This window comes from Zingiber officinale, chromosome 5A, assembly GCF_018446385.1.
Source record: "Zingiber officinale cultivar Zhangliang chromosome 5A, Zo_v1.1, whole genome shotgun sequence".
In the NCBI taxonomy this organism is placed as follows: Eukaryota; Viridiplantae; Streptophyta; class Magnoliopsida; order Zingiberales; family Zingiberaceae; genus Zingiber; species Zingiber officinale.
Window position 1 is genome coordinate 100,067,805 of NC_055994.1, and position 27,535 is coordinate 100,095,339.

The 27,535-nt window shown below is 40.9% G+C and overlaps 1 pseudogene; it reads left to right on the plus strand.

Annotated features, from left to right (window-relative positions):
• LOC121979842 overlaps window positions 1-27,196 on the plus strand; it is a 43,820-nt pseudogene extending 16,624 nt beyond the window's left edge.
• The last annotated feature ends 339 nt before the right edge of the window (window positions 27,197-27,535 follow it).

Genomic DNA, 27,535 nt, shown 5'->3' on the forward strand with positions numbered 1-27,535 from the left:
TTGGGATAGGTTCATAAATAGCCCTGTAGTAAAATTCCTAGCTCAACGGGGAGCTTAGGTGTAGGGGAAGCCTTGGGATAGGTTCCAATGCATGTTGCATTGTTTCAGCGTTATAAGTCCAAGTGTGTAGCTTTGGTATCGTAAGTCCATTCGGAGGTGTAAGTCCAAGTGTGTAGCCTTGGCATCGTAAGTCCATTGTTTTTAGCATGTATATTTGCTATTTGTTTTCCCTAACTTAAACGTATTGCCAAACATCAAAAAGGGGGAGATTGTTGGAGCAATCAAAATGGTTCGTGCGACCATGTGTTTTGGTGTTTGGGCAAAAGGTTTGAGTTAGGTTCACCCCTGTATTTGATATGTGTATATGAGTGTGCAGGTTTGCAGGATACACATGTGATTCAGGTTGACGGCTTCGGGTCTGGTGAAGGATGGAACATCCGAGGGACCGTGGACAAGGCAGCAAGGACAAGGGCCGAGAGAAGCGACTTCGAGGCATACGTGAAGGATGACATTGGGGACGAGCCGCGAGCTTGAATGCATCCGAGGGACGAGAGCCAAAGGAAGTAGACTTGAAGGCAAGAGGTTGAGGCTACGAAGGAAGCGTCAAATGAGTCATAAGGGTGAGGGTCCGAGTGCTGAGAGACTGTACTCGGGTACCAGTCGACTGCTAGTTTCACTAGTCGACTGATGTAGTCGATTGGGGCAGTCAACTGGGAGCGAACAGAATGTTTCTGTTCGCTCGACCAGTGTGGAACAGTCGACTGCTAGTTTTAGCAGTCGACTGATATCGAGCCGTTGGGATGTAACGGTCGAATTTCCACAGAGGGCAGTCAACTACAAGTTTTAGCAGTCGACTAGTAGGCGGGGTTTTCAACCTGCGACCTATTTAACCAAGGCTTGGAAGCTTGGTTATCCTTGACGAAATTAGTGGTGGTAAACCCTAATTAGTAGCTACTAGTTCTCAAATGCTTGTGAGTGTTGTGGTGAGGTTTCTCCACCCACAAGGAGCGACTTGAGATAACCAGAGTTTGCCGGGGGCTAATCCACCGACGGATAGGGATCATCCACCTTACGGACAGCCGTGGAGTAGGAGCCCTAATCTCCGAACCACGTTAAACGAACGTGTTAGCGGTTTGCATTTCCTTTCTTAGTTTTAGTCTTTAGCTTGTTTGTTTTTGTTTGTATTCCGCTGCGCAAGCTAACATTGTAGAAAGCGAGATTTGGGAGTGCCGTCTATCCAACCCCCCTTCAAGACGACCACCGATCACCTATAGTAAGTTCTAACCAAAGGTTAGGCAAAGTGGAAGTCCCAGTGAGTAAAGTCGGGCCCTAGTGAGTGAAGCTAGGTGGTGGAAGTTCCGGTGAGTGAAGCCGAACCCTAGTGAGTGAAGTTAGGTGGAGAAAGTCCTGGTGAGTAAAGTCAGGCTCTAGTAAGTGAAGCTAGGTGGAGGAAGTCCTGGTGAGTGAAGCCAGACAATGGAAGTCCTAGTGAGTGAAGCTAGGCAACCCTAGGGAGGTAACCCTAAGTTTATTGTACTGTTTCATTTATTATGCTAACTCAATGTTGCAGGAGAAGCCCATACTGGTCAATGGGCTGATCGAATGTCTGGCACGAAGTCCAGCTAGGTCAACGGGCTGACCTGATAGCTGGCACGAAATCCAGACGGGTCGACGGGTGGAGAAAGTCCTGGTGAGTAAAGTCAGGCCCTAGTAAGTGAAGCTAGGTGGAGGAAGTCCTGGTGAGTGAAGCCAGAGAATGGAAGTCCTAGTGAGTGAAACTAGGCAACCCTAGGGAGGTAACCCTAAGTTTATTGTATTGTTTCATTTATTATGCTAACTCAATGTTGCAGGAGAAGCCCAGACTGGTCAACGAGCTGATCGAATGTCTGGCACGAAGTCCAGCTAGGTCAACGGGCTGACCTGATAGCTGGTACAAAGTCCAGACGGGTCGACGGGCTGACCGGACGTCTGGCAAATAAGTTAAGGTAAGTCACTGGAGGGGAGTAACTTGGTGAAGACGCGTTCTTGGTTAGCGAATTTAGCCGGCGATCCAACTTAGAACTATTTCGAAACTCTAAGTTGAGATCTTGACTAGATTCTGGTCTCGGTAAGACGGAATCTAATTATTGCTCTTCTTCTATTGTGCTAACTTCTATTTTGCAGGGAAGTTTAAATTATTATTTTTGCCTCGGACTAACTCTTTCTTGCAAGAGAAGGACATTTTGGAGAAAGGTGGTCCGGGCGCCCGAAAGGGATCCAGGCGCCCGGAGTTGGTCTGGGCGCCCAGAACTGGTTCGAGTGCCCAGAAGGCAAATTTCATCTTGACACAGCCGTCGTAGGTGGAGCTCACTGGTTGGCTAAGCTACATCACTGTCCAGGCGCCCAGAAGGGATCCGAGCACCCGGAGCCTCTTATATAAGGAGGGTGAGTCCTGAAGCATAATACAACAACAACTTCTGCTCTACTACGCTGTGCTTCTGCGACCCTGCTTCTCCTACAACCTGCTGCTCAAGTTATGTTTATTGTTGTCGGTATTGTTCATTTTTTATATATAGTTCTTGTACTCAACTTTGGAAACCTTTTATGAACTATTAGTGATTGCCCAACGAAAGCACTCGACGAGTGCGAGCCTTGGAGTAGGAGTCAACCAAGGCTCCGAACCAAGTAAATTGATTCTTGTTAGTGTTTGTATTCTCATTTATTTTTCCGCTACGTACTCACTTAAAATTTCTCGATCGATATTCACCCCCCTCTATCAACTTTCACGATCCAACACTAGTGTTGCTGATAGGCGGTATGGCCAGATGGAGGATCGTACGTCGGAATCTTCCACTGTCACTTCAGAGATATGCTCGGCCTGTTAAGGTGCTGTGTCAGGGACGTTTTACTGACACGTCTTTTAAAGGAAAGCTTTGAGACGCGTGCCCGCCTTGGGAAGTGTGTGCGCGCTATAGGAGCTCTATATAAAGGGGGGTCCAAGTATCGGTGGAGGTACACGTTACATGCGATAGCTTACTATTGTGCTACAGTTCTTGTTGCTCCGTTTACTGCTTCTTCTTCTTCTTTGTCGAAGACTGACTTGAGCGTCAGAGGGTCATCACCGGAGACCCCTTCTCTGGCTCGACACTGACGCTACTTATGTTGCAGGCAGGAGCGAAGTCCACAGGAGTGCCACTACCCCAACATCCTTTGATCGACTTTCGGACAGGATTAATAAGCTTATTGGATAAGCACTAATCTCAGATACATTGAATCTAGACTTTATTTTTCTTTATTCTATCTCCATGAACTCTCATCCTTATCAAGATTGTCACCTCATCAAATTCTATCTCCACAAACTCTTATTCTTATCAAGATTGTCACCTCATCAAATTTTATCTCCGTCCACTAACTCTATATTAATTTATTATTTTTTTTATCCAAAATCAAATTTAATTTCAACACCCCCTTTTAAACTTGATTTTGTAACTCAAAGTAAATTTCGTATCTTGATGAAGTCTTCAAATTTGAGAGGCTCAGTAAAAATTTTATCAACTTGATCTTGAGATTTTATATATTCCACTTACACCTCCTTTCTTGTAATACACTCTCTGATATAGTGATATCGCATATCAATGTGTTTTCTTCTATCATGGAAGACTTTATTATCAACTCGAATCTTAGTTGTCGCCCTTTAGGAAGTGGAGTTAACTTCCATGTACCTTTCTTTTCGATCACCTTGACTACTTCATCCATCACATCTTTCAACTTTTTGCTCTTTATAGCTTCTTGGAAATCTATAGACTCGCAATTGGCAAAGAAGCAACATAAAGTAAGATTTTATTGATTTTCGATTACCTCATAAATGTCTTGTAAGCTTCTAAAGCATGGTACTCTTTCACTTAAAGTTGATGCAGATAAATTCTCTTGAGTACTTGATGTTGGTGTTACTAGTGGAGTAGTAGGCTTCTCTCTTGTTTGTTCCACCCTTGATTACTCCACATCTTCTTCTTCAAAGTACGGGAAGAAGTTGTAATCTACATTTTGAGATTTCCAATTCCATTCTTATTCTTCATCAAATATGACATCCCGACTGATGATTATCTTCCCAGTATCTAGATTGTATAACTTATATATACCCTTTTGAGTTAGTATCATAGCCAATAAAAATAAACTTCTTATTTTTATCATCCAGTTTGCTTCTTGCTTCATTAGGCACATGAATGTGAGCTATACTCCTAAAAACTCTTAGATGAGAAACCTCAGGTTTCCTTTCGCTCCATGCTTCTTGTGGTGTCTTGCCCCACACACTCCTTGTTGGTGATCTGTTGGATAAGTATACTACACATGCAACTACTTCTGCCCAAAGTTCTTTTGGTAGCTCCTTGCTTTTGAGAATGCTCCTTGCCATGTCAAGGTTGGTTTGATTCTTTCTTTCCGCTACTCCATTTTGTTGAGGAGATCTTGGAATCGTCAAGGGTCGTCGTATTCCATTGGCTTCACAAAATTCTTAGAACTCCTATGAGGTAAATTCTCCTCCTCGATCAGAACTCATAGCTTTGATCTCTAGACCTCTCTCCTTTTCTACGGTAGCTTTAAATTTCTTGAATATACTGAAGACCTCCGATTTTTGCTTCAAGATATATCCATGTTTTTCGAAAAAAGTCATTTATGAAAAGAATGAACTAATTACTCTTACCAAGTGAACTTGGCGTTATCGGACTGCAAACATCCGTATGTATAAGTTCAAGCGGCTTCTGGGCTCTTAAACTTGACTCCTTTGGAAAACCTCTTCTGAATTGCTTCCCACGTAGACATGTTTCACATAATTGATCAGGATGTTTGATGCAAGGTAGTCTTCTCACCTTCTCTTTCTTTGAAAGTAATTCTAGTCCTCCAAAATTGAGATGCCCAAATCGAAGATGTCATAGCCAAGTGATGTCTTTATAACAAGTTTTGAGACAATTGACAACATCATTTTGAATATTAAGCAAGAGCATTCTATTTCTTGACATAAGCACCTTAGCAATCAAGCAACCAATACCATCTTTCAAGATAAGCATATTATCTTTTAGATGAATATCATATCCTTTTTCAAAAGTTGTCCTAAGCTCAAAATGTTGCTATTTATATTTGGCGCAAAAAAACATTTGAAATATATTCATGTTTTCCATTTTTCAAACGAATGAGAATGTTACCTTTGTCTTTCGCTTCGATCTTTGATTCATCTCTGAAGGACACATTATTACCAACTGATTCATCAAGCTTTACGAACATATTTCTTTTTCCACACATATTATTGTTTACACTAGTATCGAGATATCAGCTATTGTATCTTCGCCTCTTTCATTATCTTTATATACTAGCAATAGGGTGTCATCTTCTTCTTTCCTTTTTTCCATATAGTTTGCTCTTTCATATACTTTATTCTTGGGTGATCTACATTCTTTAGCATAATGCCCAAATTTATCACAATTGTAGCACTTAACTTGAAACTTATCGTACCTCGAGTTTGTGTACCCTCTTCCACATCCTCTTGTTGAATGTTCTCCTCTTTCATTGTTGTTGTTGGAAACCCATCCTTGCTCATTAGGATGGTCTCGTCCATTTCCACGGCCTCTTCCACGTTGACTTATATTATTACTGAAACTTTCATCTTTTTTTATCGGATGAAGAGTCGTCTTTAGGAGTTGTGTAATTTCTTTATTTATCTTCTTTTCTTCATGGGCTTGTAAAGAACCCAAGAGTTGCTCTATGGTCATGGCTTATAGATCCTTAGTCTCTTCGATGATGGTTGTGATGCTATCAAATTTTGAATCCAATGATTGAAGAATTTTCTCAATGATAGTGACTCCTAGTTTCTCATCATTTCTCTTTAGTTGCTTGAAAATGGTAGAGACTCTAGAAAAATAATCAGATACTAACTCACCTTCTTTCATACGAAGAGCATCAAATTGACTTCTTAATGTCTGTAATCGTACTTTTTTTTACTTTTTCTTCACCTTGATATGAGACTTGGAGTTTTTCTCATGCTTGCTTGGCTGAAGTAGTACCTGAGATCTTCTTAAAATCATCCTCATCTAAAGTTTGATAAATGAGGAAGAGAGCATTCTTATCTCTCTTCTTTAAACTGTCTTTTTCAGTCGGAAATAGCGTCAAGTCATCACGTGGCTCAATGTAGCTTTTTTCTATAATCTCTCAAACATCATAAGCTCCAAGAAGTGTCTTCATCTTGATACGCCAGTTATCATAATTATTTGCCTTGAGTACTAGAACTTGAAAGGGAATCATACTTGAGTACTGGAACTTGAAAGGGAACCATACCACTATAGACATAGTTTTGATATCACTTGTTGGAAAAAGAATTATAGAAGAAGAATTCACTCTAAGTGGAAGAGAAGAATAAAACAAAAAAAAATCAACTTGCTTCATTTATTGAGAAAAAAATACATATTTACAGACTTATTTGATAAGTACTAATCTCAGATACATTGAATCTAGATTTTATTTTTCTTTATTATATCTTCACGAACTCTTATCCTTATTAAAATTGTCACCTCATCAAATTCTATCTCCACGAACTCTTATTCTTATCAAGATTATCACTTTATCAAATTCTATTTCTATCCACTAATTCAATATTAATTTATTATTATTTTTATCCAAAATTAAATTTAATTTTAATATCCTTATCGGCACCCAACTGTTCATTCGTCGCTGGCGTCCTCGACCGGCAACTCGTGACTCATGGTTCAAAGGATCACCGACAAAGCCTCGATCTGGTACATATTCAGCCTAATTTACAAAAAAAACTTCCGATCGACTAAAAAGATCTCTTGGCAAATTAAACCACCATTAATCCAATTAATCAGATAATTATCTGACATGGAGGAAGGGCCATGCAAGGGTGCTGGTTAGAACAGATCCCGCGTCTTAGTCCAACCCAAAGATTTTGGGCCATATCAATCCTCAAATCTCAAGACGGGTCATGCAACTATGATAGGAAAAGACATTACATTCGACAAGATGACTATTAATCTTTGAAATAATAAATGACGCACGAAGGAAATGTTTATTTCGATTATGTCGAAATTCGAATCTTAAATTTTATGATGATAGTAATTCATACGTTAGTTACTAAACCGTCCCAAAGAAACGAGATGGCTCAATCCAAACTGCCCATGTTCTGAGAACCTGAGTGGACGTCACATGCCGAAGGTGCACAATGAAGTTTTTTCCCACTCTCCCTCCGTTTGATCTAAAAGCCGGTTATTCATATGGGCCGGTGAAGGTATACCACCTTTTTCTATTGTCTAACCACACTGACTGTTGAGCCTTATATCTCATTTGCATGTTGAAATTGTTTTGTTGAAGTATGCTATCTGTTTTTCCCTCTCTAAATTGGCCCAAAATAGTTATATGCATGTATATATATATATATTCTCCTCGGGATCATTTAGTAGTTAATATTGTCATTATGAAATTTAAGATTTGAATCTCGATATAATCAAAATAAATACCTCTTTTTATATATTAGATATTATTTTAAAAATTAATAATTATTCATAATTTATCTTTTCATATTGATCTTATGATATAGTAACAGGGATGTTGCTAAAGCATGAAACAAATGATGCACGTGGATATTAATTTACCCATAGTTTGGGTATCTGGTTAGAAAACGATACACATTAGAGAAGGATAATCTTCTATAATTAATCTCGCAAATCAAAATCAATGCACATTTTTTTCTCTGGTTTTATTCCACGCCCCACCTAATTTCTCGTGGAATTTCCCTGCTGCCGACGCTGCGCCTCGCTGTTCCTGAGACCGTCCGGTCAATGTTCCCGCCCCGCCAAGCACGCCGAGTGGGTCGGAATTCCGCCGACGACAATTTCGTCGTTGGAAGGTTTGACTATCAACAGGCCGCCCCAGCTGTTGGATTCTCATTAGATCTCGCCTGTCGTTTTGCCACGTTGGGGGTGAGTCATACGACAAGGTTGCTAAATTTTAAATTGATGCAAAGGTCAACGAGGATTTAGATTCGATACCTACTTAGTCCGGGATCACCTACAGCAAGTTTGGAATGATAGAGAATTTGAGGCAATCTAAAATAATTTCTAACTAAGGTAAATAAAAGTGGCAACGACAGGTGAGGACAGATGTCATGGTAAAGAAGTCACAACTAAGGTATTAGGGTAAAGCAGGAAGTCTTAATTATTTGAAAGAGATTTGATCCAATGGGATGGAATTGAATATCACGATCAATTCATGGTGGCTCCTCACATGGCGCCTTAATTTCAATGATAGTTTAATCATGGCGTATCCTTTGTGGGAATTGAACCATTGAGAAATGTATCTTGTTAATTATAATTTTTTTATTAACATCAAATATTCAACCCTTCAAACTGATTAATTTAGAGATGATTGATTGAGAGATAAATGCATAAAACTTTATTAATGATGTGTGCAGTATAAGTACAATTACAAATTAAAAAAAACACCTAAAATACTAGGAAATAAATAAATTTAAAAAATATTTTGAAAAATATTCACTAACAAAACATTTTGAAAAAATATTTTTTAATACATCCCCACATGATGATGTCCCGGATATGACATTATTCTTGGTGCAAATAGCTAGTAGCTAAGGTTGAGAAAGCAACTTGGTGAGTGCATTGACAAACTGATTAGTAATAAGAATATAAGTAACTCGTAGTTCGGAGGACTGCACCAGATCATGAACAAAGTGATAATCAATAGTCAGATGTTTCATCCGAGAGTGAAAGACCGGGTTAGCCGAGAGATAAATTACACCCAAATTATCTGTGAAGAGCATGACATCAGTAATAATAGGAAGAAGTGGTTCTGTTAGAAGTGACTTAATCCATTGAAACTTCGATGCCGCAGAGCCAATGGCGTGATATTCAGCCTTGGTAAAAGAGCGTGCAACCATGTGTTGCTTGATAGAGTTTTTGAAAATCGGATTAGCACCCAGAAAATAACAAATGCACATGTAGCACACCGATCATCCGGATCTCCTATCCTATCTACATTGGAGAAGCCATGAAGAGTGAAAGGTGTTGGTGCGGTTAGCACTAACGATCTAACTCAAGTTTTAATGAATGACAAAGTAAGTTAAGTTAGTTTCATATTGATCTAACACTTTGACCAAGTGTGAAGGAGAAACCCAGACGGGTCGACGGGCTGACCTGACATCTGGCACGAAGTCCAGCTAGGTCGACGGACTGACCTGATAGCTGGCACGAAGTCCAGACGGGTCGAAGGGCTGACCGGACGTCTGACAGGTAAGTTAAGGTAAGCCACTGGAGGGGAGTGACTGTGAGGATGCGTTCTCGGGAAGGGAACATTAGGCGTCGATCAAACTTAGATCCATTTCGGAAATCTAAGTTGAGATCGTGACTAGATTCTGGTCTTGAGGAGACGGAATCTAATTACTGCTTTTATTACTCTTATAACTTAACTGTGCTAACACTTTATTTTACAGGGTAGTTTTGCATTTTACCTCGGACTAATGTTTTTTACAGGTTATTGAAAAAACAAAGGTCCGGCGCTCGGAAGGGAACCGGGCGCCCGGAATGCAAATTCTATCCCCGACACACGGTGCCATGTGGAACACTAGGTTGGACGGGCTACGTCACACTCCAGGCGCTCGAAAGGGATCCGGGCGCCCGGAGCCTCCTATATAAGGAGGATGCACCCTGGAGCAAAGAATAATGAACAACAAAGCCTTCCAAAGCTTGCTCTGTCGTGCTGTGCTCTTGCGACGCTAAAGCTTCTCCGACACTACGCTATTTCCTTTCTTTCTTAATTATTGTCAGTATTTAATCTTCTTAAGCATTCATATACTTTCAATTTGTAAAAACTTATTTGAATTACTAGTGGATTGCCCAACGAAAGCACTCGACGAGTGTGAGCCTTGAAGTAGGAGTCGATCAAAGCTCCGAACCAAGTAAAACAACTCTTGTTAGCATTGATCATTTTATTCTTCCGCTGTGCAGTCGACTCGAGTTTTTACGATATTTTTTAATCACTATTCACCCCCCTCTAGCAAATTCATCGATCCAACAAGTGATATCAATTTTTAAATTGAACCTGACATAACAAAAACTATTTTAAAAAATAGTGTTTTTAAATCCTAGGATAAAACTTTCAAAACTTCCCATTATTAGAATTTCAAAAATCAATTTTAGCCTTAGACTAGTTCAATTCCTTAGAAAGTATGTTCCTATAGGACTAGAATTTGAGCATCTCACCGACACACTAGGACTACCTTATTTGTGATTATTGAACATAGAAAGGGGTGAGATGCATAGGCAGATTGCCTGGACTTAAGATGCTTATTTTAGTGCATCGATATAAGTCTGGGCGTTAAATATAAAACACATATCAATCAGGTTAAGTTATTCAGTTTAGTCAAACACTAACTGATTACGGTTGACTTAACTTGGCTAACCAAGTGAAAGATGCTATACTCTGATAGTTAGTAAGTAACTATTTGATTAGACAGTTTTTATTATGTTAGGTTCAGGGGGAGGATTAACTGTTTTAATACTTATTTTGAAATTAATTTTTGAAAAATATTTCCTTAAAAGATTTTAAATTTTTTTAACTAACTAAGTTTTTTTAAAAAAATTTAAATCTTATTAGTTTTGAAAATTGAAGTTTAACTTGGCTTTTAAAATTAGGATTTGAAAATTGGATTTTACTTAGTTTTAAAAATTAGATTTTACTTAGTTTTAAAAATTGGATTTTCCAAAGTTAATTTTAAAAATTAGATTTTACAAACTTAAGTTTGAAAATTGAGTTTATCCACTAAGTCGAAATTTAGATTATATAAACTTGGCTTTAATAATCTCACTTTTTTTAAAGATGACATATATGAAAATTAGTCTTTATAATCCTTATTTTTGAAAGATTGTGTCTAAAAATTGTTTTAAACCTGCAAAGCTTATATTGAAAATTAGGTTAATTTTGTAAAAGTTTATCCTTGAAAATTACTCTAAAAGTTACAAAGTTATCTTTCTAAAATTATCTTTCTAAGTTAACAATTTCTTAAACTTAGCTATTTTTGAAAAAGCTAAAGTTTAAAGTAAAATGTTCTATATTTTCTACTTTAGACTTCCCCAAGTCAATCTGACTTTAATTCTTTGATGAATTTCTTTTACTTCCCAAAATCACTTATTTTTTCTGTGTTATTTTTGATGAATATCAAAGGGGGAGGGTTAAGTGGTTTAAATTAGTTAAAACAACGAAATACCAAATATAAAAACAAGACTAACTTAAAAAATCTTATAAAATACTTGTTTTACTTGCATCTTTTTCACTAACTTAACTCAGGTTGTCATTGCATCAAAAAGGGAGAGATTGTTGGTGCGGTTAGAACTAATGGTCTAACTCAAGTTTTGATGAATGACAAAGTAGGTTAAGTTAGTTTCATATTGATCTAACACTTTGACCAAATATGAAGGAGAAGCCCAGACGGGTCAATGGGATGACCTGACATCTAACACGAAGTCCAGCTAGTTCGACAAGCTGACCTGATAGTTGGCACGAAGTCCAGCTAGGTCGACGGGCTGACCTGATAGCTGGCACGAAGTCCAGACGGGTCAAAGGGCTGACCGGACGTCTAACACGAAGTCCAAACGGGTCGAAGGGCTAACCGGACGTTTGGCAGGTAAGTTAAGTCACTGGAGGGGAGTGACTGTGAGGACGCATTCCCGAGAAGGGAACATTAGGCGTCGATCAAACTTAGATCCATTTCGGAAATCTAAGTTGAGATCGTGACTAGATTCCGGTCTCGAGGAGAGGGAATCTAATTACTGCTTTTATTACTCTTATAACTTAACTGTGTTAGCGCTTTGTTTTGCAGGGTAGTTTTGTATTTTACCTACGACTAATGTTTTTTGCAGGTTGCTGAAAAAACAAAGGTCCGGGCGCCCGGAAGGGATCTGGGCACCCGGAGGTCCGGGCACTCGGAAGGGATCCGGGCGCCAGGAATGCAAAAGTTATCGCCGACGCATGGCGCCACGTGGAGCACTCAGGTTGGACGGGCTACGCCACACTCTAGGCACCCGGAATGGCTCCGGGCTCCCGGAGCCTCCTATATAAGGAGGATGCACCCTGGAGCAAAGAACAATGACAACAAAGCCTTCCAAAGCTTGCTCTGCCATGCGGTGCTCCTGCAACGCTGAAGCTTCTCCAACACTGCGCTATTTCCTTTATTTCTTAATTATTGTTGGTATTTAATCTTCTTAAGCATTCTGGTACTTTCAATTTGTAAAAACTTACTCGAATTGCTAGTGGATTGCCCAACGAAAGCACTCGACGAGTGCGGGCCTTGGAGTAGGAGTCGACTAAGGCTTCGAACCAAGTAAAACGTCTCTTGTTAGCATTGATCATTTTATTCTTCCGCTGTGCACTCGACTCGAGTTTTTACGATATTTTTTAATCACTATTCACTCCCCTCTAGTGAATTCATCGGTCCAACAAAAGGTGTATCTGCAAGAAGACGAATGTCAAGATCTCTAGTACCATTGAGATACCGAAACAAACACTTCAGAGCACCCCAGTGCATCTCTAAAGAGGTATGCATAAATTGTGAGAGTTATTGTCCGCAAAGGAAATATCAGAATGGGTCATATGAAGATGTTGTAAACCTTCAACCACTTGTCGGAACTTAGTCGCATCAAAAGATGAAGACCCATCATACAGAGTAAAATGAGAGCCAGTGGTAATAGGAGTGAAGGTTGGCTTTGAGTCAAGTATATTGTGTTTGGAGAGAAGATCAACAACATACTTCTGCTGGGATAAAATAAGATCATTTAAGGTTGGGTGAATCTCAACCCCGCAGAAGAAGGAAAGAGCCCTAAGATTCTTGGTACAAATTTTACGCTAAGTTGACATACTATGACATCAACAAAAGAAGCATCACTACCTGTAATGATTAGATCATCAACATATATCAGGAAATAAATAATACTATTATCCCAATGATAAACAAATAAGAAGGTGTCAACCCGCGAAGTGATAAAGGCAAGAGAGACCAAGAAGACATGAAGCTCCAAAGAGCAAGCGCGCAGAGTCTACTTCAGACCATAAAGCGTCTTATGTAAATAACACACATGATCTGAAAATTCAGCACTACGCATGCTAGAAGGTTATACCATATAAACCTCCTCTGTACGATGATCATTAAGAAATACATTGTTGACATCAAGTTGGCGAAGACACCACCTCTGATTAACAGCCAAACTAAGAACAATATGAATGTTCACTAGGCTAATAACAGAGTTGAATATATCATGAAAGTCAACACTAGGACATTAATGAAAACCCTTGGCAATAAGGTGAGCTTTATACCAATCAATAGAATCATTAGGTTTGTGCTTAATGTGAAACACCCATCGATTATCCACAAGTTTCTAGTATGGCGAAGGCGGGACAAGAGTCTAGGTCTGATTATGGAGAAGAGCATCATACTCGTTGTGCATGACCTTTACCCAATTCAGATTTTGAGCTCCTATGTGACAAAGGATGGTTCACAGAACTATGAAAGGCTAGTATGAAGGATATACTTTGGGTCGAATTTGTAGTTGATATTTTTGGAACGAGTTTGCATGGAATGTTGGTTTAGGGAAGTGAGAGAAGAAGAGAGAGGTGATGGGTTAGAGGTCGGTCGCCACTAGGCAGCATGGAAGATCTGACAAGAGGCGGCAGTGAAGGAGTCAGCTGCGGACGACTACGGCTAGTGGCAGGTTGTGACATCAATGTTGGAGGGTCCCACAAGAGGGCATGTGTAAAAGAGAGCTTAAAGTCAATGTCTATTACTTAGCATGATGAGATACAAAGACTTTTTTGAGTGAGAGATCATAGCACAGGAAGACACTTTGAGTGAGAGAATAGCCAAGAAAGACACAAGAGGTTGACTTGGGATCAAGCTTATAGTGGGAGTAGGGAAGCAATCCAAAAATTGCAAACACTCGAAGACATGAAGCTTCAAAAGATCAGGAACAATGGTGAACAATTTTTCAAAGGAGGACATGTGAGAAAGATCAGCCTTAAGCATGTTATTAATCAAATAGACTGCCGCAACAAAAATATAAGGTTAGAAAGTGAGTGGAATAAACACTCTGTGCAACAAAGTGAGACCAATTTCGACTATATGATGGTGACAACATTTAGGTGGCGTTTGGTTCTCTCCTAGGAATCGGAATGGGAATGGGTATCATAGTATTGCGGAATGGGAATGAGTATGAGCTTGGTATCATTCTTAAAAATAATGTTGGTTAGTTGAATATTTTCAATCGGAATGAACTTAAATTTCTTTTTTTATCTTTAGAGGAAAATAAGAGAAAAAAATAGATGGAAGAGAAAGTTGAATGTGAGAGAAACATATGATGAGAGAGAAAGTGTGATGAGAGAGAAAGTGTGATGAGAGAGAAAATATGATGGGGAAAAAATGAAGAGAGTGAAAGTGTGATGAGAGAAAATGAGGAAAGAGAGTGTGATAGGAGAGATTGAGAAGAGAAAAAGTATGATGAGAGAGAAAGTGTGTTGAGAGAGAAAGAGTGATGAGAAAAAATTGAAAAGAGAGAAAGTATGATGAGAGAAAATGAGAGATTGAAGAGAGAAAGTATGATGAGAAAATGTGATGAAAGAGAAAGTGTGATGGGAAAAAATGAAGAGAGGGAAAGTGTGATGAGAGAAAATGAGGAGAGAGTATGATGGAAGAGAATGAAGAGAGAGAAAGTGTGATGAGAGAAAATATGGAGAGAGAGTATGGTAAGAGAGATTGAGGAGAGAGAAAGTATGATGAGAGAGAAAGTATGATGAAAAATAGGAGAGAATGAAGAGAGAGAAAATAATGAGAGAGTGTGTGTGATGAGAGAGAATGAGGAGAGAGAGTGTGATGGAAGAGAATGAAGAGAGAGAAAGTGTGATGAGATAAAATATGGAGATAGAGTATGGTAAGAGAGATTTAGGAGAGAGAAAGAATGATGAGAGAGAAAGTAATGAAAAATGAGGAGAGAATGAAGAGAGAGAAAGAATGATGAGAGAAAAAGTAATAAAAAATGAGGAGAGAATGAAGAGAGAGAAAATAATGAAAGAGAGTGTATGATGAGAGAGAATACAGAGAGAAAATGATCGAAAATGTGTGATGAGAGAGAATGAGGAGAGAGAAAGTATGTTGAGAGAGAAAATGTGATGATAGAATGAGGAGAGAGAAATTATGATGAGAGAGAACAAGAAGAGAGAGTGGAATGAAAGAAAAATTGAGCAAATATATTAAGGGTATTATCGTCCAAAACTTAATTCTTATTCTCATTCCATCAAAACCCAAGGGAGGGGGTGAGTTTCATCCATACCCAAGTTTTTGGATTTCATTCCAAAATCTTGATTTCATTCCCATCAACCAAATATAAGGTTTGGAAATGAATCCATTCCCTCATTTTCAAACCTCTAAACCAAACACCGCCTTAGACTATCTATTGTGTTCTGGAGTGTGCGAAGGTTTGGTAAGGTGATTGAAGTAAGAAAGGAGTGAAGAACCAAGAATTCACCTGAATTGTCAATGAAGAATGTTTTTGTAGGTCCAGTGGAGGTCGGCAAGAAGGGGGTGAATTGCTGAAAACAAAAATAAACTATACCCTCCTCGGATTTCAACTCAATAAATAGCAACTATACAAATAAAACAAGAAAGTAAAGTAAAACAGAATTTAACCTGGTTACAACCAAGGAGGTTGTTAATTCAGGGCGATGAAAAGCTCCACTAGCAGAATCTCCTTTACTGTAGACGGAGAAGCCTTTTTACACTTAGAACGCTCACTTAGTTGCTAGGAAATGCTTACAGAGTTGGATGCTTGAGTTGTTGTTAATTCCTAGCTCCAGGAGTCCTTTTATAGTCCCTGAAAATTCTATCCCGAAGCTCCAAGGCACCTCCATTGAGGGTCTAAGGCGCCTCCAAGCTGGGTCAGCGGATAAAACTTTATCCGCACACGAACGGTCTATTTGACCAGGTTGAAGGCGCCTTAAACAAGGCTGAAGGCGCCTTCAACCAGATTGAAGGTGCCTTCAAGCTGGAGGCGCCTTCAACCTTGTTGAAGGCGCCTTGAGCAGTGATTCCAGCACTGCTTCTTTCCGGCTTTGGCTTCCGATGCTCTGAACTTTTGGGTGATAGCGGCCAACCGGAATAGGGCTCACCCGAATCCAATTTCGGCCTTCTCCTCGAGCAGCCTTCCTTCCCGGCTTAACGTCCCTCGAACGCCGCGCACGCTCTTCACGCCCACCGTAGTACTCTTCCGCAGCTCTCTCATCCTTCGGATGCACCGAGCCCGTCGGCTCCCTTCCCGTGCCGTCCTTCTCGCTAGCTGCGTCTTCCGCTCGACTTCCTGCGCTCCTAAGCTCCTGCACACTCAGACACAGGGATCAAACATAGCAGGACCTAACAAACTTGGTTGATCACATCAAAACACCCACGGGGACCTACAATCTCCCCCTTTTTGATGTGCATCAACCCAAGTTCAAGTTAGGGTAAAACCAGACACAAAAAGTAATTTTAAAGCAAAATTACTAAACTAGCATGTTTAAGCATTAGTTTTGCAATAAATAAAATTGCAACACATATTAGAAAAATATTAAAATTTTAAATTTTCTAACTCCTCCTAAACGTGTACTTCTCTCTCCCCCTTTGATCACAGCAAAAACGTGGTGAGAAATTTAGAAAAAAAAATTCTATGTTAAATTGAATTTTCAGAAAAAAATTTCTAAGCAAAAATGAATTTTTAGAATTTTACAAAAAAAAATTCTAAGTTAAACTTAATTTTTGAATGTTCCCAAAAAAAAATTCTAAGTCAAATGAAGTTTTCTAGAATTTCTCCAGGAAAAAAAAATTCTAACTAAAATGAAAAAAAAAAATTAAGTTAGAAGTTTCAAGAAAAATTTCTAAGTAAATTTTTTTTTTATTTTAAAAAATGTTTGATAAACTTTCAAAGCATTATTTAATTCTAGTTTTTTAATGCCTTTTCAGAAAGTTAATTAAATATTTTATTTTAATATTTCAGCTTCCAGGTCGTGGCGAGGCACTAAGCCTTCTTGGTTATTGGAGCAACAACTACTTCCTTAGACAAAGCCTTCATAAAGAAAATGTTTAATTTTCTGTCTTTAAAACTTTTAACTTAAAAGAAATTAATTTAGTACAGATTTTGGAACCCAATAAAGGTTTCTTCCTACTGGATTAATCAGATATTTAGGGGGTACATAATTTTTGGGCACTTTTCTAAGTTGACCCTGATGGTTTCTAATGTACTAGTTCAATTTTTCTATAAATTCTTAATTTTGATTTAGGAAATTTATTTAAACATGCATCATGTTTCAAATTTTCAATTTCATTTTTCAACTTTTCATTTTCTAATTTTAAATGCTCATTTTCTTTTTCTAATTGATCTAACTCTTTAGAAAGTGCTTTAATAAATTGAAAAGACTGAGTTGGGGTTAGATTGCGTACTTTACTTACCTGACTCGGTGATGCTCCCCCTTCACTGCAGCTTTCCTCTTCTGATGAACCTCCCCCTTCATTCATGTTCATGTCTGAGCTTGAGTCTTCTTCCGGCTGATGGTTCGCCATTAGCGCTAACCCCGAGAATTCTTCGATGTCTGATTCAGAGGATGACGAATCTGACCAAATAGCCTTCAGGTTCTTGTGCTTGGAGGGTTCTGGTTTCTTGTATTTTGAATTTTCCCTTTCTTTCTCCTTTCTCTTTAGCTTTGGGCAGTCATCTTTAATGTGCCCTTCTTCGTTGCAGTTGTAGTAACGAACCGTCCTCTTCTTTCGATGATGCCTCTGCGATTTAAATTTATTAGTACTGAAAAACTTATTGAAGCGTCTTACCAGTAGTGCCGCTTCGGATTCGTCGACTGAGGCTTCGGAGTCAGAACCGTTTACTTTTGCCTTTAGGGCAATGTTCTGACTGATTTTCTCTACTCTAGTGGGCTCTGCAATTCGAGATTCGTGAAGTTCAAAAGTTGAAAACAATTGTTCTATAGTGCTTACCTCGAAATCCTTAGAGATGTAGTACACATCTACTAATGAAGTTCAATCGGGAGTTCTCGGGAAGGTATTGAGCGCGTACCGGATCGAGTCCCGGTTCGTTACTTCTCTCCAAGATTGGTTAGTTGCGTGATCAGCTCTTTGATCCTCGCTTGGAGTTGCGCTACCTTCTCACCTTGGTTCATTCGGAGGTTCGTCAACTGGGTCCGGAGGATGTCGTGCCTCGCTAGCTTTGCTTCGGAGGTACCTTCGTGAAGCTCCAGGAATTTTTCCCAGAGATCTTTCACGGAGTCGTAGCTTCTGATCCGATTTACCTTCTGAGGCAGTAGAACGATGAGTAGGTGGAACTCAGCCTTTCCGTTGGCGACGAAATCTGCTTGCTCCTTTTTTGTCCAGGTGTTTTCCTCCTTATCTTTCGGAACTGCATAGCCATATTTCATTATTAAAAGAATGTCAAATTCAGTTTTAAAAAATACCTCCATTTTGCGCTTCCATGTGGCGAAGTCTCCGTCGAACTTCAGGGGATGGATGTTCTCTCCGGCCATCGTCTTGATCGTAGTGCTTCAGTTGGCGGTTAGTCCTTATGAGGCGATCAGGCTCTGATACCACTTGTAGGTCCAGCGGAGGCCGGCAAGAGGGAGGTGAATTGCTGAAAACAAAAATAAACTATACCCTCCTCGGATTTCAACTCAATAAATAGCAACTATACAAATAAAACAGGAAAGTAAAGTAAAACAGAATTTAACCTGGTTACAACCAAGGAGGTTGTTAATCCAGGGCGATGAAAAGCTCCACTAGCAGAATCTCCTTTACTGTAGGCGGAGAAGCCTTTTTACACTTAGAACGCTCACTTAGTTGCTAGGAAATGCTTACAGAGTTGGATGCTTGAGTTGTTGTTAATTCCTAGCTCCAGGGGTCCTTTTATAGTCCCTGGAAATTCTATCCCGAAGCTCCAAGGCACCTCCATTGAGGGTCTAAGGCGCCTCCAAGCTGGGTCAACGGATAAAACTTTATCCGCGCATGAACGGTCTATTTGACCAGGTTGAAGGCGCCTTAAACAAGGCTGAAGGCGCCTTCAACCAGCTTGAGGCGCCTTCAACCAGATTGAAGGCGCCTTCAAGCTGGAGGCAGCTTTGGCTTCTGATGCTCTGAACTTTTGGGTGATAGCGGCCAACCGGAACAGGGCTCACCCGAACCCAATTCCGGCCTTCTCCTCGAGCAGCCTTCCTTCTCGGCTTAACGTCCCTCGAACGCCGTGCACGCTCTTCACGCCTATCGGAGTACTCTTCCGCAGCTCTCTTGTCCTTCGGACGCACCGAGCCCGTCGGCTCCCTTCCCGTGCCGTCCTTCTCGCTAGCTGCGTCTTCCGCTCGACTTCCTGCGCTCCTAAGCTCCTGCACACTCAGATACAGGGATCAAGCATAGCAGGACCTAACCAACTTGGTTGATCACATCAAAACACCCACGGGGACCTACAATTTTTATAGTCATTGAGAACTGATTTTCAACAAGAGTTTTGAACGTAATAAAAGCATAGTATACATATGATTTTTTACGTAAATGATAAAGCCATATATACTCCGTAAAATGATTAACGAAGATAATATAATATCGTAGTTCATCAAATGATGAAATTAGAGCCGTCAATTTGGGTTGGTTCCGTCGGGTTGGCTCGCCCCGCCAAACAATTTAAGTGGGTTGGGTTGGAATTTTATCAACCCAAGTCCGCCGTGGGCCAACCCGCCTAGGCCCGCGACCCGCGTGGGTCGGCCTGCTCGGGCTTGGGTTGGCCCGCGGGTTAAAAAACACATGTAAGTTAAGTTTTAGGCCAATTTATTATCTTTCTTTGTTATAATTTTGAAATAAAAATAATACTTTTCATCCAACATAAGTACTCATTTGTGTTCATTTATATTTAAAATACATGTTTATGTATACATTTAATTGTAGAAAACTGTTTCGAAGTAAAATGTTGAAGATATGAAATATTTTTTAATTTTAAAAAAAAAAATTGATGGGCCCGCGGGTTGGCCCGCCAAACCCGCAACCCGCCTTAGAATGGGTTGGGTTGGAAATTTTCCAACCCACCAAGTTGGCGGGTTGGCCCGCCCCGCCCCGCTAAATGGTTAGCCCGCCACGGGCCGACCCGTCCCGCCACGGGTTGGCCCGTCTGACAGCTCTAGATGAAATAAGAGATGTCCATACATCAAAAAAGATAATATCCAAAAGTGCACGAGATGAAATACTAGGTTTATGAAAAAAATAGCTTATGACTTTTATTGATATAGCATGAAGTGCAAGAAAAATTAGGCAAAATATTCACAGGAAACAAAAACTATAGCAAAATACCTAACAATGGATGACCTAAACAACTATGCCATAAGGACACAGATGATAAGACAAACGTAAAAAGGGCAGAAGCAAACGATAGTTTAGATGCAGATTTTGGCTAGTAATAGACATCATCTCTACCAACCCCATTGACCAATGTTGCCCTCGTATGATGATCCAACACCTAAAATAGAAATCAAAGAAAAGAAATATAATGGGATTTGTAGTACAAAGTGCAACGATAGAAATCAAGTTTTTCTACATGGCTGGCGAATATAAAAATTAGAAAAAACTAAAAGTAAATATAAAGTGGAGAAAGAGAAAGAACCAGTGTAGATAATATGTAATCTAGAACCATCACCAATAATAACATTATCGTTTCCAGAGTAAGGCTCATGCAATGATAGAGTAGCGAAATCAGTAGTGACATGATGAGAGGTGCCAAAGTCAACCACCTAAAGCAAGCGACAGAGCCAGCTGAAGCAAGGCTAACATTGAGGTAGTCATATGACTGCACTAGCGAGTATAGTGACCTGTGACACCACAGATCTGATAATGCCCAAGATAGCGATTGGGATCGAACATGGTCGGCTACGCAGGGGGGTGCAACTGATAGGACATCATCAAAATCTTCTATGCCTACGACTATACAAATTAAAAGTTTGCTGACGACCACCACAAGAGTTTGAATATTAAGTGAATTACCTATCGGAGCCACAAGAGTAGTTGTCGGTACCAAAGATGGAGATAGTGTTGAGATTTGTAACCGGGTATCATAGCTAAGGAGTTGCTCAAAGAGCTCGTCAAAAGTAATAGGGGCATCACGAACTTGCAAGGAATGTGAGATATTGGAATAGTCTTGACTAAGACTATTCAGGATGTGAATAAAGAGCTCATCAAAGTCAACTTTGACATTCATAAGCGTAAGAGCGTCAATAATTTTTTTTTTGACGCCTTGTATATAATTAGTGATAGATCTATTATCTTGGTGAGGGCTTGTAAGATTTTGACAATGAGTCATAATCCTTCCATGTGAGGGAGTAGCGCAAGTCTCTAGATGAAGTGGATGTTGAAATAAACTGCACAAGAGTAGGAGACATTGATCCAACAATAGCTTTGAGAAGACGTTAATCCTGGCAGAGCTAGAGAATATGATCATGATTCGCCTGAGGGAGCATGACGTCTATAGGTTTTATCTGCGAAGGGGGCAAGGATGTGAGCCATCAACAGATCCCAATAAGTCATACCTGAATAGAAAGATGTGAATTGTAAAGCGTCAGGTAGAATAATTGGAGATGGTGAGTTTCAACGATGCTTGAGTATTAACGTTGAGAACCATAAGACTGGAAGATGAATTAGGAGCATTCATGGGAGGCGGCCGATGGATGATGGCATCGGTGGTGGCCATTATGGGTGGTGGCTATAGTGGTGTGTGGCTAGGGTTTGTGGAAAGAAAGAATTGTTGTTAAGCTTAGCACTCTAATACTATGTTGAGAGTTAAATGCACAAAACTTTATTAATGATGTATGTAGTATATAAATACCATTACAAATGACAAATAGGAAAAACACCTAAAATACTAGAAAACAAATAAATAAACAAACTAAAGAAATATTCTAAAATATATTCACTAAGGAAATATTCTATAAAATAGTCTCTAACGACCTCGTCTCATGGAAGTTTCTCACTGACAATCATAGTAAATACAGAAGTGCTCACAATAGGTGATTTACCAGCCCAACATTCTAAGTTTGTCATCCCACTAAAAGAAAATATCATATAATATACTATAACTAGAAATCAAATTGTGAATATTTGGGAGACTACATGAACACCCTGACATTGCACTGCCTCTTACAATTAGAGTAAAAATGTGTTATCGCTCACCCCAAGCGACCTAATATCATCGATCCCACGTTAAGATATAGACAGATAAATCATAGGGGGCATTTTACCCTAGCTTAGTGACCCTTTACATAGGAGAATTCAGACACCCAACGAAGCATTTTACACCACTAAGAATTGACCCCAAGATATATTGAAGTAAACACTCATATAGATATCAACTGGCTCTTACAATTAGAATAAAAAGGTGAAGTCGTTACCTTGGTGGCCCCTCAAAGATGGTTCCACACTCTGCGGAAAGGGGTAAATCATGGGGGGAGGGGGCATTTGTCTTAGTACAATAACCCTTTGTATGGAGAGATTGGTCATCCAACAAGACATTTTGTATCTACTGATAATTGAGCTTAAAACCTATTAAAGTAACCACTCATATAAATATCAACCGCATCAATCCCTATAGTAACTGCCTCTTACAATTGGAGCAAAAGATGATAACGCTCCCACCAGACATTCCAAACAACTGCCTTTACAATTATAGCAAAAGGTGATTACACTCACCCCAGGTGCCCCTTACAATCCGTCCTCAGATTATATAAAGAGAGATAAATCATAAGGTCAGCTTATAGTCAACCGTCAAGTTGGATAGGGGGTAGGAGGGATTTTTTTTTTCCAAGAACATGCGTCCATTAGGAATTGATCTCTTACCCAACTGCCTCTTACAATTCTTTAAAAATGTGAAATGTCACTTTGACAACCCCCCACGACTGTCTCATACCATTAGAAGGGAGTAAATCAGGAAATCGAAGTTAACCATCACATATAAGGATAATTCCTCAATTTTTATTAAGATTCAGTCCTTACTCAATTCTATAAATTTATCATATAATAATAACAACAACTTGTTGCAAAAAAAAAAAAAAATTAACCAGGCTAGGTAACGTTGAGCCTCGGGTGACTGGCTCAATCCCACAGAAGTTTCCCACTGACCACTAGGGTAAATCGAGAAGCACCTACGACAAGCGACCTAGAAGCCTAGCATCTCTTAGTTGCAAGTCCCATTTGGATGCAAAGTTCTTGCAAATATGCCATAAATGGGAATCGAACCATGAGTACCTGGGAGACAACTGAGTGCCCTTACCACTACACCATAGCCTCGAGGGACAAATAACTGGGGTGCCCTTACCACTTTGCCCCCCACTTTCATGGGGCTAAGCGAGTCATCCCAGACTCGACATTACCCAGTCTGGTAAGGGCACTATAACTTGGAGATCTACTCAAATAACTGCTTGCTACAATAAAAAAAATGATAATCCCTGTTAGCTTCATTGACTATCCCTGGGGTGATCAGCCTATCCCATGGAAGTTTTCCATCAACTACCAGGGTAAAGTGGAAAGCGCATACGACGGTCAATTCAGAAGCCCATCATCCTTTGATTGCGTCCCTCATTTGGAGAAAAAATTTCTACAAATATGCCATAGTTGGAGATTGAACAACGGGTGCCTGGGTGACAACTTAAATGTCTTACCACAACACCATAGCCCCGGGGACAAATGATAATCCCAGTTAGCCTCATTGACTATCCTTGGGGTGACCGGCTTGGTCCCACAAAAGTTTTCCACCGACCACTAGGGTAAATCTGAAAGTGCACGTGGTAGCCAGCCTAGAAGCCCAGTATCCTTTGATTATGCCCTCCATTTGGAGAAAGAATTTCTACAAATATGCCATAGTTGGCGATCAAACCGTGAGAGTCTGGGTGACAACCTGAATGTCCTATCACAACACCATAGCTCCTTGGACACAACTGCTTGTTACAATGTGGCAAAAGACAATTCGCTCGCCCCTAGCACCTCCGCCAACCCGTCCATAGGCCAACACGGAGGAGGTAAATCACGGGTGGCTACTAGCCTTTAATGCAAATGGCAAAGCATGGGGGAAGGTATTCTCGGACATGCCGAATTTCGACCTCAAGATCTCATATGATAATATATCATGTCTTAACCATGGTACCACTCCGAGAGGACCAACTTCTTGTTACAATATGGCATGTGGCAAAAGGTAATTCGCTCGCCCCCAGCGCCCCCGCCAACCTGTCCCTAGGTCAACACGGAGGAGGTAAATCACGGGTGACTACTAGCCATAAGTCAAGTGGCAAGGCATGGGAGAGGGCATGCTCGGACGTGCCAAGACTCAACCCCAAGACCTCATGTGGCAACACCCTATGTCTTAACCACCGCACCGACCCGAGGGGACCAAAAACTATCCAGGTAAACTTTTTATAGTGACCAACCCCATCACCAAAGTGACCCTTTATCAGAAAACCTCTAAGGGATTTTTTTGGAGGCACAGTACCACTGTGTTGATAAGAGCTTGCTGCTAAAACAACACCTCAGTCAACATACCCTTCAAAGGAGGATTTATTTATTGCTAAGGGAACTCGAACCCGAAACCTAGATGATTCTATCCGAAAGCGGGAAGGTGGAAAGTTGGGGATGTTGTAGTTTTGCTAATTGGTTGTAGATCTCTCTCCGCTCTATAAAACAAGTAACATTAGTGTTGAACCAGGAAAGGGGTCACCAGTGTTAGCCCTTCGACGCTCAAGTCACCGGAATAGTGGAAGAAAGTGGAGCAACAGTAACCCTAGCGTAAATAGTGAATAGCGCGTACCTCCGCCAGTGATGGACCCCCTATATATAGAGCCCTGGCGGGCGACATGCACACTCCTTGAGGTGTGGGCATGTTCTCTAATATGCCCTATGAAAAGACCTATCAGGAAAGTACCTCTAACATCATACCTTAATAGGACATGCATATCCTTGATAAGATAGTAGAAGCTTCCGCCGTACGATCCGTCTGTCGACCATGCCTCGTGTCAGCGACACTACCTCCCAGAATGATATCAACTGATATGACCATAGTCCTGCTGTCTGGCCAAGCGGGGTAGCTGCTCGACCGAAACTCCGCTCCGTTGATGGCCAGATCCCACTGCTTATCCAAGCGGGGTAGCCGCTCGGTCAGGACCCCTCTGCTCTGTCAACCTTAGTTACTCTTTCCTGCAGTGACTGTACAATAGCGTGACCTCCCCATTTGGACAAGCTCCCCGATCTCCTCAGTATCCTACTGTTCCATCTTGAGTGTTAGATTATCTTATCATATTATCCCGAGCTAGACGGGTGGTCTGCTCGGATATATCTCCTGTTGGTCGGGCACTGATTGTTCCGACTGGCCGTTGCAATCGTCCACCGTTCGACCTTTTGACATCTTGGCGTTGACCACCTTGACTTTGACCTCCACCTTGATAGTTGACCTCGTGCCAGATGTGCCTCCCTATATCACCGCATCATAAGCCTCCCCCTCAAGTCTAGTTGAAGGAGGCTGCAAGTCCGACTGACTAGACAAGTAGCACCTCTGGTATCTTACATGATCGATTGGACCCTACATATGCTCCCTAGTTTCTGATCGGCCCAAACGTCTTCACAGTTTGGCTTCGTTTCGCCATGCTAGGTCCGTAGCTGCCGCTCAAAGCATGACTCCCAAAGCATATGGTGTCTCAGTCGTTCGGCTGTGTAACAGTCCATTATCAATGCCTGGTCGGGATGATGGACGACAACACTTGGCAAATTTTCTCCTTTCCTTGCACTCCCTCGGCTGAGCGTCCTGACGCTATCTAAATTTCTTGAAGACCATACAAATATTTGATAAATATGGCTGAGCACGCTGCCATACCTTTTAATTAAGTCTCATTAATGTCTTCCGCTAGTTGCACTCGATGTGCCCCACTTTCTACCGCCGCACATGGCCCCGTTTTAAATTCAACGGTAAGTTCTTCTCCTAGTTTTTTACAACCCTGGATCGGATGGATCAGGTCAATCAGCCGCAGGGTTTATAAACCTTACTTGTGTCATCATCTTCTTCCTTCCTCACGCTTTCGTCTTCTTCCTTCTTCCGCGACGCTTCACTTTTTCTTCTTCTTCAGTGATCTTTTTTGTAAGCTTCTTTGCCTTTTTCTTACTCGAATCTATTTGTTGTTCTTCCTCGACTCCTCTATTTTCGATGGTCAGTCCCTCACAAGCCCCCGTCCCCGTCCCTGGGCTCTAGTATACTTCCATCGAGTTCAGGGTCGACGAGAATGCCGTTGAGAGTTTAAAATCTGCCTACCAATTTCCCTCTAACTACAAAATTGCTATTCCTTCTGCCTTCAACCGACCACATGGACCACCACTAGGTTTTTGTGTTTCTTTAAAGATCAGTTTACCGCAGGTCTGTGGTTCCCTATTCATCTGTTCTTCTCTGTTGTTTGCAAATGTTTTCATATTTCTCTTAATCAGTTAGTACTAAACTCCTTCAGACTGCTATGTGGGGTCATTGTCTTGTTCCACTTGCACGATATTCCTTTAACTCCTCGACTTTTCCATTATTTTTATTACCTTAAGTTGTCCAAGTCGGGGACCTTCTTATTCCAAGCCCAAGTGGGCTTGGTCTTTTTTGATAAAATACCATCCTCCGATAAGAATTGGAGGGGCAACTACTTCTTCCTTCGTTTTCCCAAACGACCAGACATCCCGACCGGCTAGAAGCTAGAGGTGAGGAATCCCCCTTGCTCAAGAAATACAAAAGTCGATCTTACTATCTCCATGCAGCTTCAAGTTTGGCCGATCAAAAATACCACATTCATTAATTGCTACTGGAAGGCGTTCTTTATGTGTTTGGCTTGAGCCCGATCCGCACGTAGCTTCCGTCCAACCTAGGTATGTTCTTTCTTCTCTTCACCTTTGAATCTAATTGATTTTTCTTTCTTTTTTGCAGCTTGTATCATGTTAAGGGCGTATCTGGCCGGTAAGAGCAAGCTCACAGATGTGGAGATCAACACTGTGTCAGTGACCGAGCTGGAGAGTCACGGCCTGCAGCCGATCGGTTCCCATGAGGATCTGCTCAGTGAAGCCGAAGGAACGCAAGCGTTTACTAGCGAATGAGGAGTCAACCAGAAGGTTGCTAGTGGAGTGGCCGCTAAAGCAGATCTTCCTCCCGAGCGGCCTTGTATGCTGCCAATCCCGGTGGCTTCAGAGTCGACCACTTCTAGCGAGCCACTGCGACTGCGTAAGAGACACCATGCGGAAGCATCCTCCTGTTTTGCCACTTTCACACAGCAAACTCCAGCGCAAGGTGGCTCGCGACCATCCTTTGAGCGAGATGAGACCTCCACACATGCTCCTCCTGAACAAGGAGCCGCAGTGCTCCACACCTCCCTTTCATCCGAGCGGACACCATCGTTGTCCGGGCTACCGCTGGGGACCATTTATACACTGCCAGTC